Source organism: Dendrobates tinctorius, unplaced genomic scaffold (genome assembly GCF_039654945.1).
Source record: "Dendrobates tinctorius isolate UK_male_01 unplaced genomic scaffold, ASM3965494v1 ptg000155l, whole genome shotgun sequence".
Lineage (NCBI taxonomy): Eukaryota > Metazoa > Chordata > Amphibia > Anura > Dendrobatidae > Dendrobates > Dendrobates tinctorius.
Window position 1 is genome coordinate 19,593,206 of NW_027361822.1, and position 13,654 is coordinate 19,606,859.

The 13,654-nt window shown below is 45.5% G+C and overlaps 1 protein-coding gene across 1 annotated transcript in view; it reads right to left on the bottom strand.

Moving 5' to 3' along the window:
• The window catches only part of LOC141051095 (oocyte zinc finger protein XlCOF7.1-like), a 55,608-nt gene extending 42,847 nt beyond the window's left edge, over positions 1-12,761 (bottom strand). Inside the window, exon 1 of the mRNA XM_073547964.1 lies at positions 12,711-12,761. The gene's annotated coding sequence lies outside the window, so the exon portion shown is untranslated. The remainder of the gene's footprint in view (positions 1-12,710) is intronic.
• Positions 12,762-13,654: the final 893 nt, after the last annotated feature.

Genomic DNA, 13,654 nt, shown 5'->3' on the forward strand with positions numbered 1-13,654 from the left:
AGATGGGGGTGTTCATGAGTGGAGATGGGGGTTAATGAGTGGATATGGGGCTTAATGTGGGGAAGGGGGTTAATGTGGGGATGGGGGTTAATGAGTGGAGATGGGGGTTAATGAGTGGGGGGTTAATGGGTGGAGATGGGGGTGTTCATGAGTGGAGATGGGGGTTAATGAGTGGATATGGGGCTTAATGTGGGGAAGGGGGTTAATGTGGGGATGGGGGTTAATGAGTGGAGATGGGGGTTAATGAGTGGGGGGTTAATGGGTGGAGATGGGGGTTAATGTGGGGATGGGGGTTAATGAGTGGGGGGTTAATGAGTGGAGATGGGGGTTAATGTGTGGGGGTTAATGAGTGGAGATGGGATTAATGTGGGGATGGGGGTTAATGTGTGGAGATGGGATTAATGTGGGGATGGGGGTTAATGTGTGGAGATGGGATTAATGTGGGGATGGGGGTTAATGTGTGGAGATGGGATTAATGTGGGGATGGGGGTTAATGAGTGGAGATGGGATTAATGTGGTGATGGGGGTTAATGTGGGGGGTTAATGAGTGGAGATGGGGGTTAATGTGGGGATTGGGGTTAATGATTGGGGGGTTAATGAGTGGAGATGGGGTTAATGACTGTGGGGGTTAATGAGTGGAGATGGGGGTTGGATGGGGGTTAATGAGTGGGGGGATTAATGAGTGGGGATGGGGGTTAATGTGTGGGGGGATTTGGAGTGGGGGTACATAATGTGTGGGGAGATTTGGAGTGGGGGTACATAATGTGTGGGGGGATTTGGGAGTAGGGATGAGGGGTTATTGAGTGGGGATGGGGGGGTACTTAATGTGTGTGGGGGATTAGTGATGGGGGATTTGGAGTGGGGATGGTATTTAATGTGTGTGGGGAGATTTGAGGACACAAAATGAAGAGTATGAGGAAACAGTATGGGGGATGGGTGCAGACAGTAAGGGGTGCGAACGGGTGAATGTATGTGGACACAGTATGGGGAGTCGGGGATATGTGTGAGCAGACAGTATAGAGAGTGAGGGGGTAAATATATGAGGAGACAGTATGGTGAACAGAGGGATGTTAGAGGAGGGAGGGGAATAGTGTGAGGTGACAGTATATTGCAGATATTTTTTATTTGGGAGCATTATAATGACACTTCTATCTTTAAGGGCATCGTGTGGAGATTTGCTGCAGAAGACCGGAGAAGATGGACGTCTGCAGAGATGGCTGTGGATGAGAAAACTCATCATGGGGTCTGGACAAGATGAAGAAAAGGAGAACGACTGCAGAGACGACGTCATCTATCAGGTACTTGGATGTAAATGTTATTTGTGCTACTGACTTATTCTCATGTTTTTATTTGTTAGGAGCATTAAAGGGATTGTCCAGGTTTGCGCTGAGTCTGCAGACATTCTATGTGACTGCAGACTTCTGAATTCTCACAGTGCTCACTGAATGCTGTCAGGATTCTCTCGTGCCGGAAATTTAAATACATGCGGTCACATGCTGACTAGACATGTGTGGCCTCACTCCATGAAAATGAACGGAGCGAGGCCGGACACGTCTAGTCGGAATGTGGCCAGAAGTATATAAATCACATACTTGTGCTGACATGACTGTACATCAGCAAGGGAGAATCCTAAAAGTGTGCAGTGCATTCGTTGTGAGAATTCAGAAGCTGCAATGTCAGGATTCAGCTCTGCAGGTTCCAGTACTCATCACATGGACACTTCACTCATATGCGATTTTCATAGTTATGGTCCTGTGACAACGAGCTTCTCTTCCTGCTTTCAGTTTTTTACTGAACATTGAGAGCATTAGGGAGAGCAGCTCGTGGGTACATGACTAACTGTGCAAGTCGCATATGTACTTGGGGGGGGGGGCGCCGAACCAAATTCTTGCCCCGGGTGCCAGAAAGCCTAGATACGCCTCTGCCTTTCACAACTGGTTCAGGACCCAACAAGAGGGGGGGGCACTGCTAGACCTAATATTAACCAACAGGCCAGACCGCATATCAAATGTAAGGGTTGCGGGTCACTTGGGTAATAGTGATCACAAAATAATAAGTTTTCATGTATCCTTTAATAAGATGTGTAGTAGAGGGGTTACAAGGACACTAAACTTCAGGAAGGCAAATTTCCATCGGATGAGAGATGATCTTGGTGCAATTAACTGGGACGATATCCTGAGACATAAAAATACACAAAGAAAATGGGAGACGTTTATTAGCATCCTGAATAGGACCTGTGCACAATACATACCGTATGGGAATAAACATGCGAGAAATAGGAAGAAACCACTATGGCTAAATAGAGCTGTAAGGGTTGCAATAAGGGACAAAAATAAAGCATTTAGAGAATTAAAGCAAGTAGGTAGTGACGAGGCATTAAATAAATACAGAAAATTAAATAAATTCTGTAAAAAGCAAATCAAGACAACAAAGATTGAGACAGAGAGACTCATTGCCAGAGTAAGTAAAAATAATCCCAAAATATTCTTTAACTACATAAATAGTAAGAAGCTAAAAAATGATAGTGTTGGTCCCCTTAAAAATAGTCTGGGTGAAATGGTGGATGAGGATGAGGAAAAAGCCAATATGCTAAATGACTTTTTTTTAACAGTATTTACACAAGAAAACCCCATGACGGATAACATGATCAGGGATAAAAAAAATCTCCATTAAATGTCACCTGCTTAAACAAGCAGGAAGTACGGCGGCTTCTAAAAATCACTAAAATTGACAAATCCCCGGGCCCGGATGGGATACACCCCCGAGTACTGCAGGAATTAAGCACAGTCATAGATAGACCATTATTTTTAATCTTTAAAGATTCCATAATAACAGGGTCTGTACCACAGGACTGGCGTATAGCAAATATGGTGCCATTATTCAAAAGGGGGACAAAAACTGAACTTGGAAATTATAGGCCAGTAAGTTTAACCTCAACTGTGGGTAAAATCCTGGAGGGTTTTCTAAGAGATACTATACTGGAGTATCTGGAGAAGAATAACCTTATGACCCAATATCAACATGGGTTTACAAGGGACCGTTCCTGTCAGACTAATCTGATAAGCTTTTATGAAAAGGTAAGTTTCCGGAATGGACCAAGGGAATGCAGTGGACGTGGTGTACATGGACTTTTCAAAAGCTTTTGATACGGTGCCACACAAAAGGTTGATACATAAAATGAGAACAATGGGGATAGGGTAAAATATGTGTAGGTGGGTTAAGAGCTGGCTCAGGGATAGGAAACAAAGGGTGGTTATTAATGGAGCACACTCGGACTGGGTCACGGTTAGCAGTGGGGTACCACAGGGGTCAGATTTGGGCCCGCTTCTTTTTAACATATTTATTAATGACCTTGTAGGGGGCATAGAGTGTAGAATGTCAATATTTGCAGATGACACTAAACTCTTCAGGGTAATCAATAGAGAGGAGGACAATTTTATATTACAGGAGGATTTATGTAAACTAGAAGCTTGGGCTGATAAATGGCAAATGAGCTTTAATGGGGATAAATGTAAGGTAGAACGAACAAGATGTATAATTATGTGCTTAATTGTAAAACACTGGGCAAAACTGTCACTAAAAAAGACTTGGGTGTATGGGTGGACGACAAACTCACATTTAGTGGCCAGTGTCAGGCAGCTGCTGCAAAGGCAAATAAAATAATGGGATGCATTAAAAGAGGCATAGATGCTCATGAGTAGAACATAATTTTACCTCTATATAAGTCACTATTGCGACCACACTTAGAATACTGTGTACAGTTCTGGTCTCCAGTGTATAAGGCTGGTTTCACACTTGCGTTTTTTTGCGCTGTATTTTAGCGCTAAAAAACGCATGCGCTTTTCCCCTATATTTTGCATGGGATGCGCTTATGTGCGCATACATATGCATTTGTATGCGCTTTTACGCGCATGCGTTTTTTTGTGGTGTGCGCTCGGGCGCACAAAATGCATCCAATTGCATTTTTGGGCGTCCGACTTGCCTCAAAAAAACGCATGCGCGCGCAAATGCTTTTTTTTACAGCAAGACACCCATTGTAAGTCTATGGGTGCGCGTTTTTTTGCGCATGCATTTTTTTGTTGACCATTGGTTAGACAATGGAAATTAAGGGTTTGGGTTAGAGTTAGGGTTAGTTAAGGGGGGTTAGGGTTAGGGTTAGTATGGCTTGGTTAAGGGTTAGGGTTAGTTAGGGGTTAGGGTTTGGGTTAGGGTTAGTAGGGTTTGGTTAAGGGTTAGTATGGTTTGGTTAAGGGTTAGGGTTAGTATGGTTTGGTTAAGGGTTAGGGTTAGGGTTAGTAAAGTCATGGTTTGGGTCAGTGTTAATCCTAACCCTATCTTGATTGTTTTGGTGAGGCCAACAAATGTTGGAAAAAACGCAAACACGGTAAAAACGCACTAAAAACGCATACAAACGCATAAAAACGCTGCGGTTTTTTCATGCATGCGCATAAAAATGCTTGAAAAAAACGCAGCATTTGTATGCGTTTATATGCGTTTTTTCCATGCTTTTTTTGCAGGAAAAGTGCGCTGCAAAAAAAAGCAAGTGTGAAAGTAGCCTTATAAGAAAGACATAGCTGAACTGGAGCGGGGCGGGTGCAGAGAAGAGCGACCAAGGTTATTAGGGAACTGGGGGGTCTGCAATACCAAGACAGGTTATTACACTTGGGGTTATTTAGTTTGGAAAATCGAAGGCTTCGGGGTGATCTTATTACAATGTATAAATATATGCGGGGACAATACAAAGACCTTTCTAATGATCTTTTTACTCTTAGACCTGTGACGGGGAAAAGGGGGCATCCTCTACGTCTGGAGGAAAGAAGGTTTAAGCATACTCACAGACGCGGATTCTTTACTGTAAGAGCAGTGAGACTATGGAACTCTCTGCCATATGATGTTGTAATGAGTGATTCACTACTAAAATTTAAGAAGGGACTGGATGCCTTTCTTGAAAAGTACAATATTACAGGGTATATACACTAGTTTCCTTAATGTTGCGTTCGTTGATCCAGGGAGCTAGTCTGATTGCCGTATGTGGAGTCGGGAAGGAATTTTTTCCCCAATGTGAAGCTTACTGTTTGCCACATGGGTTTTTTTTTGCCTTCTTTTGGATCAACATGTTAGGGCAAGTTAGGATAGGATATGGGTTGAACTAGATCGACTTAAAGTCTTCCTTCCACCTTAATAACTATGTTACTATGTTACATCTAGGCAATAAAAATTAAAAAAGCATATACAGAATGGGAGGAATAGAACTAAGCAACAGCACATGTGAAAAAGACTTGGGTATATTAATAGATCACAGACTGAACATGAGTCAACAGTGTGATGCAGCAGCAAAAAAAGGCAAATGCAATTCTAGGATGTATTAACAGAAGCATACAATTTAGATCACGTGAAGTCATTATTGCCCTCTACTCGTCTTTGGTTAGACCTCATCTGGAATACTGTGTCCAGTTTTGAGCACCACATTTTAAAAAAACATCAACAAACTGGAACAAGTTCAGAGAAGAGCGACCAGAATGGTGACCAGTCTGAAAACTATGTCCTATGAGGAACGGTTGCAGGATTTGGGAATGTTTAGCTTGCAAAAGAGAAGACTGAGACGAGACTTAATAGCTGTCTACGAATATCTCAAGGGCTGTCACATCTTTATTCTCATTTGCACAAGGAAAGACTAGAAGCAATGGGACGAAACTCATTAGGAGAGACGCAGATTTGATATTAGAAAAAACTTTTTTACAGTGCGGGTGATCAATGAGTGGAACAGGCTGCCACGAGAGATGGTGAGTTCTCCTTCAATAGAAGTCTTCAAACAGAGGCTGGACAGACATTTATCTGGGATGATTTAGTGAATCCTGCTGTCATGATCCAAGGTGGATCTGACAAGTAAATAGACAAAGTGAACTTTTTTTCCTTTGGCTTGGTGCCAAAGTGGGTTGATGGCTCCCGGTGGCCATTAGAATTATTACACGTGGTGTCGTTTGTTTTAAGTTGCCCCGGTGGTGGTGAGTGGTATTACACTTTAGTTTTAATGTGCACGTATTACAAATCAGGTATGAGGCTCTATAAAAGAGTTTCAGGTGTGTTTGATGATCGTTGGTGATATTGATAGTTCGTCATTTGGGAAGGTGGAAAGAGTTGGTGCCCCACGGAGCTGCCTGGTATTTCCCGAGGTGAAGGGGTACATCCCTGTGGTGAGCAGACTGGTGTATAGTCCGCGGGGCTCACGCCAAATCTTCAATACCACCGAAGAAGCTGCCCCCTCCTGGTCGTGTAGAGGCAACCAGAGAGTGTATTTTTCCTCCATATTCCTGCGGCTCTGGCAAAGTGCCCCCTAGAGTCGCTGCTGGGGAGCGGGACTTGTTCATATAGGCGGACGTACACAGACAGGTGGGTGGAGTTGGTGATCCCTATGGTGCTGTCTGGGGTTCCCCGAGGTGAAGGGGTACGTCCCTGTAGTGAGCAGACTGGTGTTATAGTCCACGGGGCTGACGCCAAATCTTCTATACCACCGAAAAGGCCGCCCCCTCCTGGTCGTTTGGAGGAAGGCGACCAGCGAGTGTATATTTCCTCCATATTCCTGTCCCCTTCTCCTCCAGGTGTGAGCGGCAGGTGTGCTGCGGGGGAGTAGGGACAAATCTCACCCCTCGCCATTAACCAACCCTGGGAGGTGCAGACCTCATGGTGAAAGGGTTGGAGGGTGTGTCCCTTGGTGAACAGCGTGGGTGTGAGGGTTGTGACACAGGGGGACGCCTCTGTTGTCGAGTCCAGAATGAGTTCACCAAAATATGACAAACGAATGTGTGGCAATAAACGTTCAGGTCCGGACCTGTGTGTGAACGAGCATGTATGAGTGGCCACAAAAATCATCTTGTGGAAGTGTGTTGTGGAGTCTGATCAGCTCATAGCAAACATACACATACATAAACTCGTTCCCCAGGTCGGCGCTGTGGAGATGAGTTGTGCCTCCAGAATATGTATTGCCAATACCAGCGGTGCGTTTGTCATAATCCTGAAGTTTCAGGTGGTGGTGGGGGGAACCCAGGATCTGGGCGTCCCCGCTGCAGGTGTTTCCCTTATGAGGAGTTGTCTTGAGGGTCCAGAGGCCCCTTATTAAGGAGGGGGTACTGTCATGATCCAAGGTGGATCTGAAAAGTAAATGGACAAAGTGAACTTTTTTCCCTTTGGCTTGGTGCCAAAGTGGTTGATTGCCCCCAGTGGCCATTAGAATTATTACACGTGGTGTAGTTTGTTCTAAGTTGCCCCGGTGGTTTTAATGTGCACGTATTACAAATCAGGTGTGAGGCTCTATAAAAGAGTTTCAGGTGTGTTTGATGATCGTTGGTGATATTGATAGTTCGTCATTTGGGAAGCAAGCCTGAGTGATGAAGGAGCTGAATGAGAGACCTGGGCAGCCCAGCCAGAGGGGTTGAGTCAGCTATGGAGTCTGCAGGGAGTGCTGGCATGAATTGGTGGAGTCCAACAATGTGGTCTGCAAGAAGGGCTGGCATGGCGTGGTGGAGTCGCAGTTTATGGTGTCAGCAGGAAGTGCTTGCATGGCTTGGTGGAGTGGCGACTATGGTGAGAGTTGCACTCAGCATGCTGGACTTGGTTGCTGAAAGCTGGACTCAAGCATGCTTGACTTCTTGGCAGAAAAGTTGGACTCGAGCAAGCTGGACTTTTTGGCAGAAGCTGGACTCATCTTTGGGACTCTGTTTACTGGGCAGCTGCAACTGGTGGTGGACTCTGCTTCAAGGCTGCACTACGGTGATGGATCCGGTTATGGTGATGGATCCGGTTGGAGGAGAAGATGCACGCAGGTGGTTGGCTCTGTTGCTAGGAGCGTACGCAACAGAGCAAAGCTTAGTGGTGTTCCCCCTGTATTGTCATTTTTCCTTATGTGTGTTTAGTGCAGTGGTGGGATGTTTCCACACCGACCAATTCCCTAGTGAGGGTTTAGGTGCAGGGCGAGTCAGGGTTTGAGGTACGCGTGCGTCGCCCGGTGCGGAACCGGCATAGGGAACGTTAGGAGTGCAGGGACACTGGCTCAGGGGAGTACAGGAGGTCTCCACGTCCCTATACCCTATCTCAGGGCCCACCATTGTTATTGTTACCCAGGTTTCCCCTTTATTATTTAAATTCACCTTACTGGAGGCGGGGTTTCCAGACTTCTGTATATATAACGTGTATTACCTAAATTCGCCAGTTGGAGGCGGTGTATCCAGCTGCACGTTTTATTATTTAAATTCGCCCTACTGGAGGCGGTGTATCAAGAGTCACGCGTGTCATGGGTTCACCTTGCGGTACTCGCTGCGTCCAGACACACGTGACCGTGACACCTGCTTTGAGCAGGGGGTTGGACCAGATGACCCAGGAGATCCCTTCCAACTCTACAATTCTATGATTCTATGAGGGCTGACAGCACTACATTGCCACACATTTCCTTGCCTGCCCCATCATATCTCAATACCATGTGGCTCTGCCACTGTTAAGCCACACCTGTCAAACATCTTCATTTTCAACTGTGTTCTAGAGTGTTTAACAGTGCTTATGATTCAAAATGTACTCTCTTTGAGGGTACAAAAATATAAATCAAGTCTGTTCTTATGTTTCAAGAAAAATAATGCGGCACTCACTAGATGGATTAAATATTCCAAAGTCCTTTTTATTTCATCCGGGTGAACAAGAGACTTTGTACAGGATTTGCGGGTTAGAGAGGCATGCAGGGAGCATGCAGGTGAACGACGGTTGTTTCGCACACCATGACTCCCTAACCCGCAAATCCTGTACAAAGTCTCTTGTGTACCCGGATGAAATAAAAAGGACTTTGGAATATTTAATTCATCTGGTGAGTGCCGCGTTATTTTTCTTGAAACATAAGAACAGACTTGTATTTTCATTGCTGAGCACCCCGCATTGGATATGAATGCTGTTTATTCAGTAAAAAAGGACCGCTCATCAGAGTAAAGGTGAACAAACAAATTCTCTAGTGCAGTCACTTTGGTTTTGCTTTTGGAGAAAAATATAAAACATCTTTTCCAAAACAGGGCCAATTTGTTTTAAAGGCTTGTTGACACTTTACTTTGAATACAGCTAGTCTTTTCCGGATTTTACATAAAAGGATAATTTTTGTCCTGAGTATGCTGACACCTCATATGTGGGGGTAAACCACTGTTTGGGCGCATGGCAGAGCTCGGTGGGAAGGAGCGCCAGATTTTATTGTTTTGGTTTGCAGATGCCATGTCTCACTGGGAGAGCCCATGAGCTGCCAAAACAGCACCACCCCCCCATAAGTGACCCCTCTTTACAAACTACACATCTCAATGAATTCATTTAGGGGTGCAGTGATCATATTGACACCATGGGTGTGTCACAGAATTTTATACCATTGGGCAGTCAGGACAAAATAACTATATTTTTACCAGCAAAATTTTGTTTTAGCCAAATATTTTACATTTTCACACAAGAAGTGGGTAAAAATGGCAACAAAATTTGCCCCACAATTTCTACTGAACGTGACAATACCCCATATGTGACTGTACAGTACTACTTAGCCATGCGGAGAGACTTGGGAGGAATGGAGTGCTATTTGGCTATTCAAGCGAATGGGTCTGGGCACGTCAGTGTGTTTCCACGAATCGTGTGTCCATGGGCAAAACACGCTGACATGTCCGTTTTTTAATATCAGCACTGGCCATAAAACATCCTGCACATGTGCATACACATAACACACATTGATGTCATCCATGTGACATGCAACGGCACCAGGGAAGAAGTGTTACAGTAAGCGCTGTTCCCTAGCGCCGGATGCTGAACAAGACTTTCCTCATTCTTCCCTGCTCTGCCGGCGATCGGCACAAGCAGGGGAGAATGATGAGTTACATTTTAGTAATAAAAGAGACAGCAGGCGGCGGCTGATGGGACTATTATGCCCATCAGCCTACCCATGCTGCTGCTAATAACAGTGACAGCAGGAGTGGCTGATGGGGGTATTCATCAGCTGTTCCTACACTGTAAATAATTAATTAAAAAAAGGTGTGGTTCCCCTGTGTTTTCTATAACAAGCCAGGCAAATCTCACAGCTGGGGGCTGCAACCCTCAGCTGTCAGCTTCAGCAAGGCTTGTTATCAAGAACATAGGGGTCCCCACGCTGTTTTTTTAATTATTTAAATAATGTTAAAAAACAGCGTGGGGTCCCCCCCATTTTTGACAACCAGCCTTGCTAAAGCTCACAGCTAGGGGCTGGTATTCTCATGCTGGTAAGAGGCCATGAGTATTGAACCCCCCAGCATAAAAATAGCAGCCCACAGCTGCCCAGAAAAGGCACATCTATTAGATGCACCAATTCTGGCGCTTTGCCCGGCTCTTCCCACTTGCCCTGTAGCGGTGACAAGTCGGAAGATATACCGGTACCGGAAATATCAGGACATGTGAAAGAGGCTTTATAGCGGGTTTTTATGTTTGGCAGCTGTCACACGCTAAAAGACGCATTTTATTGCAAAAAAATAGTTTTTGCATCACATTTTGAGAGCTATAGTTTTTCCATATTTTGGCCCACAGAGTCATGTGAGGTCTTGTTTTTTTATGAGGACGAATTGATGCTTTTATTGGTCAGTTTCCGGCACATGACTTTTTTTATCGCTTTTTATTCTGATTTTTGGGAGGCCGAATGAGCAGAAACCAGCAATTCATGAATTTCTTTTGGGGGGATGTTTATACAGTTCCGTGTGCAGTAAAATTGACAAGTTAGTTTTATTCTTTGGGTTAGTGCAATACCTCATTTATATCATTTTTTATGTTTTGATCCTTTTATACAATAAAAACTATTTTATATAAAAAATAATTATTTTTGTATCGCTTATTTCTGAGAGCTATAACTTTTTATTTTTCTGGTGATGGAGCTGTACGGGGGCTTGTTTTTTGCATGACAAGATATCGTTTTCAGCTGTACCATGTTTATATCCATCTTTTTGATCGCGTGTTATTCCACTTTTTGTTCGGAGGTATGATGATAAAGCATTGTTTTTTGCCTTTTTTATGGTGTTCAATAAAGGGGTTAACTAGTGCGACAGTTTTACAGGTCGGGTTTTTGCGGACGCGGTGATACCAAATATATGAGTACTTTTATTGTTTAGACTTTTTGTTTGCATTCAAATATTTATTTAGTGATAGAATATGTATTGATTTTTTTTATTATTTTAAAAAAAATATTTTTACAATTATTTTAAATTTTTTTTTTACTTTTTCCTAACTTTTTTTTACTTAGTCCCACTATGGGACAATCATTTTTTTTGCAGTCTGATCGCTTCTATGGCATGCAGATGCTGCTTCATCTGCATGCCTTAGAAGCTGTCAGCGCTGCAATGACAGGGAGACTTGCTCATCATGAACTGCGCATGATCAACGAGTTTCCTAGATTTGGTGAACCGTCATGACGACGTCGGGTCACCATGGCAATGATCAGGACCCTGTGTCACGCTGTGGGGTCTCCGATCCAAAGGCAGAGAGGCTGTCAGCCCTGTGCCGGCTTCTGGAATGCTGGGATCTTGTTCGATCGCAGTTTCAGGGGCTAAAGTGCCGAGAGCGGTCTGTGACTACTCCTGGCACCTAGTGCTGTGTGTCAGCTGTCAGGAGAGACCACCATGGCGTAATGATCCATCCATTTTCAAATTGGCCTGGGTCACATGAACGGATCATTACGTCCGATGTCAGAAAAATTTTAAACAAATTTTCGTTTTTTCCACCAATAAAATAATAAAACAAAACTGGAGAGGTTTGGTCTCGCTGTCATCTCACTGATGATGAGAATCACACTGAGAGGTCTTTTACTGCCCAATTTATGCTGTAAAAATAAAAATTCCCAAAATAGAATGTCAGAATCACGTCAGTTTTTTTTCTTCACAATTTCACAGCACTCGTTTTCCCACAGCTTGTGAATTCTTTGTGTGGATTTAAACACGTTGTCCAGTCAAAACCAATCCCTCTGTGTGAATGCAGATTTATGAATCCCCCCAGAGCACGCACATATACACATGGCACAGCAGGGGGCGCTATCTCCGGGAATAGAGGGGTTACTGCCCCCTGTGCAGCCCAGTAATGGGGAATCTCCAGCACCTACCTCCACCTGCAGGGGGCGCTATCTCCGGGAATGGAGGGGTTACTGCCCCCTGTGCAGCCCAGTAATGAGGAATCTCCAGCACCTACCTCCACCTGCAGGGGGCGCTATCTCCGGGAATGGAGGGGTTACTGCCCCCTGTGCAGCCCAGTAATGAGGAATCTCCAGCACCTACCTCCACCTGCAGGGGGCGCTATCTCCGGGAATGGAGGGGTTACTGCCCCCTGTGCAGCCCAGTAATGGGGAATCTCCAGCACCTACCTCCACCTGCAGGGGGCGCTATCTCCGGGAATGGAGGGGTTACTGCCCCCTGTGCAGCCCAGTAATGGGGAATCTCCAGCACCTACCGGGGGCGCTATCTCCGGGAATGGAGGGGTTACTGCCCCCTGTGCAGCTCAGTAATGGGGAATCTCCAGCACCTACCTCCACCTGCAGGGGGCGCTATCTCCGGGAATGGAGGGGTTACTGCCCCCTGTGCAGCCCAGTAATGGGGAATCTCCAGCACCTACCTCCACCTGCAGGGGGCGCTATCTCCGGGAATGGAGGGGTTACTGCCCCCTGTGCTGCCCAGTAATGGGGAATCTCCAGCACCTACCTCCACCTGCAGAGCCGCACATCACATATATGGCTGTTCTGTGCGCACAGGACCTGGGATGAGGTCACAGGAAGAGGCAGGGCTTCCTCCAAACCCTGTACCGGAAAGGTAGCATCTAGATTGGAGTGGTTCCTGTGAGGGAAAGATGTCACAGAAAGGGGCGGGGTGGGGATGCCTCTATTCTAGACACTGACAGTGCAGACCAAAGAGATTCAAAGATTCAAAGAAGCTTTATTGGCAGGACTAAATAAACATTAGCTTTGCCAAAGCACGTGTACAAAAGGGAATAGGGATAGGTACTGTAGGGATGTTGGGTAGGGGCTGTAGGAAAGGTGGATGGGGCAGATCCAGGATGGGAGTCCATGGATTAGGGAAGATGGATGGGGGATTAAGGCAGATCCAGGGTGGGGTCTATAGAAGTCCATGGCATATCATAGTTCTCTTTCTCACAGTCTATGACATTCGCTCACATATTGTGCCGCTATCTCCACTGCTCTCTCTTCTTCCCCCAGCAGGATATATGTTTTCTCTTCCTCCTTCATGGTGATGAAATCTGAGAAGAGATTAGAGAGTGTCCGGAAGTGAGTGTCCCTCACTGCTGAGTATTTGGAGCAGTGTAGCAGGAGGTGGGTCTCATCCTCCAGGGCCTCCTGGTCACAGTGTTGGCACAGTCTTTCCTCCCTGGGCTTGTAGCTCTGCCTGTGTCGGCCGGATTCGATGGCCTGATGGTGGGCACTGAGTCTTTATCGGCTCAGGATCTTGCGGTCTCTGGGGTCCGGGAGTTTCTCCAGGTATGGGGCCAGTCTGTAGTCTCTCTGTAGACTCCGGTACATGGTCAGTTTCTGTGAGCTGATGATGTTGTTCTTCCAGAGTCTTCCAGAGAATATAAAGCAGCGTTGTGCTGAGGGTTGTGTCTAGAGAGGAGGCGATTAGTTGAGGGCCAC